This window comes from Psittacula echo, assembly GCF_963264785.1.
Source record: "Psittacula echo genome assembly, chromosome: 2".
NCBI lineage: Eukaryota > Metazoa > Chordata > Aves > Psittaciformes > Psittacidae > Psittacula > Psittacula echo.
In genome coordinates this window covers 14222164-14227874 of record NC_137737.1, presented here as the reverse complement: position 1 = coordinate 14227874, position 5711 = coordinate 14222164, and the positions used below count along the sequence as shown (strand labels likewise).

The window sequence follows — 5711 nt, the reverse complement described above, 5'->3', positions numbered from 1 at the left end:
AAGCAAGGGTGGATTGCCATGCTGGTGTCACTTGTGGAGGGCACCATGTTTACGTGATGCCCAGCACCAGCTTTCTGTCCTGCACCTTAGGCTTAGTATCAGGATCTGGACGTTCACAGTCCAGTGAAGTGTGTGCTTTTTTCACATACTAATTGTTTGTCTTTTCGTGCTTGACAAGCAGAGCATCTGTGATTAAGTAACGTAGACCTATGATATACATGGAGGCATCTGGTCAGATACACTTGAAATTCCTGCCCTGTTATGGAGAAGATCAAAACACAGTGGTAAATGAAGCCTGAATGAATCCATGATTAACAGGGAAAACAGCAGTGCTGGTGATCCTCCAGCATGGATCAAGCTCCATGATGCCTGTGTCCCTGCTTATGTGGCTCTGCCTGGGTTCTGCTCAGGGATCCTCTGTTTGGTGAGATAATGAAAATAAGCTTACTCTTTGCATTTCACCTGTGGTTCTGTGGCTGTCCCTGCACTCTGCCTGTGCCAACTTACGTCATCATTACAACTACCCCAACTGCCACCTTGTACGCACTCTGCTCCAGGGAGAGACACAGCCCTGCACCCTTGCTATGAGGCAAGTCTGGCCTCGCATTGCTCTGGTCACCGTGAAGTGATCCTGTGTGGAGCCACACAGCATCTGCTGATGCCAGAGGTTGGGTTTGACTTTGTGAACATTCAGAGTTGCCTGGGAACTAACCACACAAGAACTGAGCTAGCTGCCCTGCAGCCAGCAGCTCTACATCCTCCAAAGGTTCATGCTCTCTAAGGCAGAGGATGGAATTTATTTGGGCTTGATTCTTCCAGAGGCAGCCTGGCACAAGATGTGCGGTGACTCTAGATGTGAAATACCAGTTTTATCTAATCATAGAATGGTTTGGGTTGGAAAGGACCTTAAAGCTCACCCAGTTCCAATCCCCTGCCATGGGCAGGGACACCTTCCACTAGAGCAGGTTGCTCAGTGCTGCAGTATTAAGCAAGCAAAGTGTGTTTGAACAGCCAGTGGTTTTTGCTCCAAGCCATGTGTGTACCCAAAAGAGCTTCCAAAAATCCTTCTTGCTGCAGCCCACTTGTGAATTAATGAGCAAATCTGGGTGAGGAAATAAAGATAGCTCTGACGTACAGCGATTAAAATCCTTCCACCTGCCACTCCCCGCGAAAAGAAGAGCTGTTTGGTTAGTGTAGTTACTCAGGGGAAAACGGCGGAGCGACTGCTCTGCGATCCGCTCGTCGGGGCTGCCGCATCGCCCTTCACATCTGAAGCGGGAGGTGGCAGCGATTGGTCAGGGCTCGGTCCAACATGGCGGCCACCGCGACCAGCAATCCGTCTCAGCTGCTGCCGCTCGGTAACTGGCGGTGCTTCCGGTTTGCAGAGGGGCGGGAGCGGGGACAGGAGGGGAGGCAAAGCAAAGCAAAACAAAACAAAGCAAAGCTAAGCTAAGTCAAGCCTGTTTGCGGGCACTTGTGGTTGGTGTGGGCGGTGCTGCCGCTTGGCGGGAAGCTTGAATGGGGTGAACGAGTTTGGAGGCGCCTGCAGTAAACGGGGATCCCGGTGGGTGTCTGTGGGTGTGGAGCAGACACCGGCTGGGGCCGAGTGTTGGTGCTCGGCCGGTGTGCGGTAATGGACTGCGCACCCTGGCAGTGCCTGAGGCCAGGTTGGACGGGGCTGGGAGCAACCTGCTCTAGTGGAAGGTGTCCCTGCGCGTGGCAGGGGGTTGGAGCCGGGGGAGCTTTAAGGGCCCTTCCAACCCAAGCTATGATTCTATGACATTAAAGTGTTCTCACTGAAGGGAACGTCTTCCTGCAGAGTTCCAGCCTCAGAAACGTGGTCGTGTACTAGCAGTACATGTACGCCTTTAAAAATACATTTCCACCGCACACAATGTTAGGGGTTTTGTTCAAAAAAGTGTACTGTTCCATAGAACAGTCTCTTGTACTTTTCAATCTTATTGGTTTTTTTTATTTGCAGAGCTTGTGGACAAATGCATAGGCTCCCGCATTCATATTGTGATGAAGAGTGACAAAGAAATTGTTGGAACGCTTCTAGGATTTGATGACTTTGTCAGTATCCTTTGATGGAAATGTTTTATGCCTCAGCTCAATTAATTTATTGTATTTGAGAGGAGAGGTTTGAGTTCACTGGAAAGAAACTTTTTGTATGGGTCACTTGTATTATTCTGGTATTTTTATTTTACAGATAGAATCACAGTTCAGTAAAAATGAAAATAACTTTAAGTATTTTGATTTTAAGACTCTGGGTCTTATTTTCCTTGAATCTGGGCATTCAGATATGGTGTTAGAAGATGTTACAGAATTGTACATATTATTTCTATTTGGTTTCCTGAGGAAAAACTATTGTATAAAATCTATAAGCAAAGTGTTTTTAAATTTTTTGAATACTTGCCTACTTGCCAGCTGAATAGTTTATATCTTGAACTTAAACTATAGGTGGTGATCTGTTCAGGACAGCTGTGTCACAGAGTAGCTGTTGCATGATATATACTTGTAATCAGGTTCCTATTTTGTAGCCTTAATGTTGCATGGGTTGTGTGTAGAACTTCCCAGTAGTTTGTTTGCTTTTATATTTCCTTAAGGTCTAAGCAAAGATTTAAAAAGCTGGCAGACTTAAAGATGAGTATTTATTATTTGGCTGTGCCTTTTTTATATTTGAAACCTATTTTGAGTGTTGGTCAAGAAATTGCCAAGATTTACAGGGTGAATCCATGTCTTTATGTACAGAGCAGAAGAGTACAATGGAACTTTTTAGTTGCCAGGTAGCTTTCTTTACCCAGGTGGTCAGTTACACTGCAGTGTGGCTGATGTCTTTGTTAGTTCCAGCAATTGTCATCTTAATGTAGAGGTGTTTGTCAGTTCTGTAGTAAAAGCTTGAATCATTGTCCCTGGTTACATGTTCTTATGTTCTTTTTCTAATGCTGCTTCAGTGAGATTACACCTGAGGGCAGAAGAATCACAAAACTGGACCAGATATTGTTAAATGGAAATAACATAACAATGGTAAGTCATCGTGGTTAAAAGGCTGCATGCATTTATTTTCTGTACCTGTAAGTCTGTCAGCACTAAGTTAAATTACTTTAAACTGAGCTTTCCAGAGAGTTCCATTGCATAAGGTACTTTCAAATACCTTCCAGGGCATATTTGTCTTTGAGTGGTACTGGAAAAGTGGTATTATTGCCTTACTTGGTTCATGTTACAGCTTAAAAAGAATAACAGAAAGAGCATGACCCTGATTTTACTTAGGTGAATGTTTTTCAGGTCTTGAGGTGTGCAAGGGAATCACTGGTTTTGTTACCCACTCTGGAGGCTGGTTCATACAGTGCCTTTAAACCCCTATGAGTGTTTGCCTGCCTAAGTATGTAGGTGGAATAGGTTTTATCCATTGTTGTATATAAAAATGGGTTTGCAGCAGTTTGGATGCTTACAAGCTTGTTGAGTCATTTGGTGATGATTATCCACCTGATGCTCAGAGAGCTGTATATACCTTTATGTGCTCTGAAAAAATATCTGGAGGTCTGTTGGATGATGCCAGATGGAAAGCACTGTGGGTTTTGTTTATCATGTGCTGATGTATATAGATCAGTACTGAAACAGTAATTAGATATCATTATGCATCCTTAAGCTGGATTCTGCAACTTCTTAAATACTACAGAAGCAGACCCAGAGTTTTTTGCTTCTCTGCACTGAAGTCTGGCATTCCTACGTAAGGGCATTCCTCATTTTGTGAGAAGAGAAGAGGAAGACTGACTTAGAGTGTAGTTGTCTGTGTGCGAATTAGGAATAATCTCTATTTTTCTCTCATATCTACCTTGCACATCCTCACTGTGTGTCTCAGCAAGTGCCATCTTGACTTCATTTCTAAGCCTTTTTCTGCTTTGGTTATTGTTCTGCATCCTTGAAGGACAGTGTGTGTTCTGACTACTTGTATGGGATAAAACTACTACCATCCAGTTCAGCTGGTGGGATGCTGCCCTCGAAGCAGAAGCTGGGGATTCTTAGAGTGCAGATTTTCAGCAAGACATGGATATGTTTCTGTATTAGATCTCGTGTTTCTTTTGGGGACACATCGTCCCACATCAGGAAAACTGTGCTTTAGACTTTTTCTTACTTTGGTCCCAAAAGCAGCAGAGCTCTTTGTTTTTAGAAGTGCTCAGCTAACTATTAGGAATGTGTCAGTGAAAGAAATTATCCTCTTCTTTTTTTCCCTTATTCATACTTTTCCTTTTGAATTTCTTTTTCTGTTATTCAGTTGTTTAAAGAAAGTTCTTTACTTTCTTCACAGGAAAATGCTGTGCTGACTTAAGCCTGCTGCCTAGAAGGGTTCAGGCTCTATTAGTTTTTGAGCCATGCTTAGCAATAGAAGTCAAAAAGAGGAAACCAACTTCCCAGTATAGCGACAGTCTGGGGAAGAATAAGCAATTGGAGAAATCTTACATGAAAGGAAGCATGTTCTATGTCTTTCTGAAAACAAGCTGTAGTGTTTCTAGACAAAAAAATCTCCTTGAAGTGAGTAACAAAGACAAAACCCAAAACGTGTCTTACCTAGGAACTCCTTTGTGTCTTGTTAAACATTCTTAGTGTTTTGGAGATTCTTTTTGGCACGTGCTTCTCTGGCAGTAACTGACTTCTGTTGCCAGAGGAGGATAATATAAAATCTAAACACCACTTTTGTGGTCTACCATGAAGTCTCCATCTGCTAAAATCTTCTAAAGCAAGAACTGTCACATACAAGTTTGTAAAACTCAAATCTATGGCACTAACACACAGTTGTCTTATTCTTTTATAGCTGGTTCCTGGAGGGAAGGACCTGAAGTATAAATTGATACAGTTGTCGTCTATGAAGACATATATATATATATATATGTATAGAATATAATATAAATAGAGATTTTGGGATATGGGTAGGTTTGTTGGTTGTTTATTTTGTTTATGCACTCTTGCAGTTAATATTTGATAACAGACAGGGATTTCCTCTTCAGGAAAGGTGCACTGCTAATGATGATACTGACTTCTTAAGTTGAAATCATTACATTCTTGTAAAGATGCACTAATCTGTCCTGAATGAAAGGCTTTCTTTTAGTTATTGTGTTTTGTTATTTAAGTGCACAAGTTAGTTTTTATAATTGGTTGATGGAGTGGAAAGTCGGTCTTTAGTTTTTCTACATCTGTTGCATTTGTTTATGACCCAAGTCTACGCAAAAGAGAAGTTGTGAGCCAAGAGATTGCTGTTCTTTGGAGTACAGGCAGATACTAAGCTGCGTCATTTGATTAAACACTGCTTGAGGCTGTAGCACCAGAAACTGGTACAGTGTTGGAGAATGCTGAAAAGCTCTTCAAAGTGGATGCATCTGTTTGATACTTGGCAGCCTTTGGCTCTAGTGGCCTTGAGGTTCAGCTCTCCTGGACATCTTTTGCTTGGTAGATATGCTTTCTTGTAGTAAAGACACTGTAAATAGTATTTGGACAGCGAGGAGAGACAGAGCAGACTTGGTTCATGCTTGGGGGGAGTGAAGAAAAAGGCTGGTGGTACTTCTCATCCACATCAGTGGTGATTTCTTTCACCACTAAGTGGTGCTGTGTATCCTTAATTAAACTGGGAGCTGCTGTGTGTATGTTTAATTAAATTGTGAGCTGCCCCTGCCTACTTGTGAAGTTCAGAGTAGTCATTTTAGAATAAACATTCT

At 42.5% G+C, this 5711-nt stretch overlaps 1 pseudogene across 1 annotated transcript; it reads left to right on the top strand.

Annotated features, from left to right (window-relative positions):
* The first annotated feature begins 1312 nt into the window (after window positions 1-1312).
* Window positions 1313-4845, top strand: LOC308217348 (U6 snRNA-associated Sm-like protein LSm5; annotated as a pseudogene). Its single transcript has 5 exons — window positions 1313-1358; window positions 1982-2077; window positions 2301-2328; window positions 2955-3027; window positions 4814-4845. The product of its transcript is annotated as a U6 snRNA-associated Sm-like protein LSm5 (transcript).
* The last annotated feature ends 866 nt before the right edge of the window (window positions 4846-5711 follow it).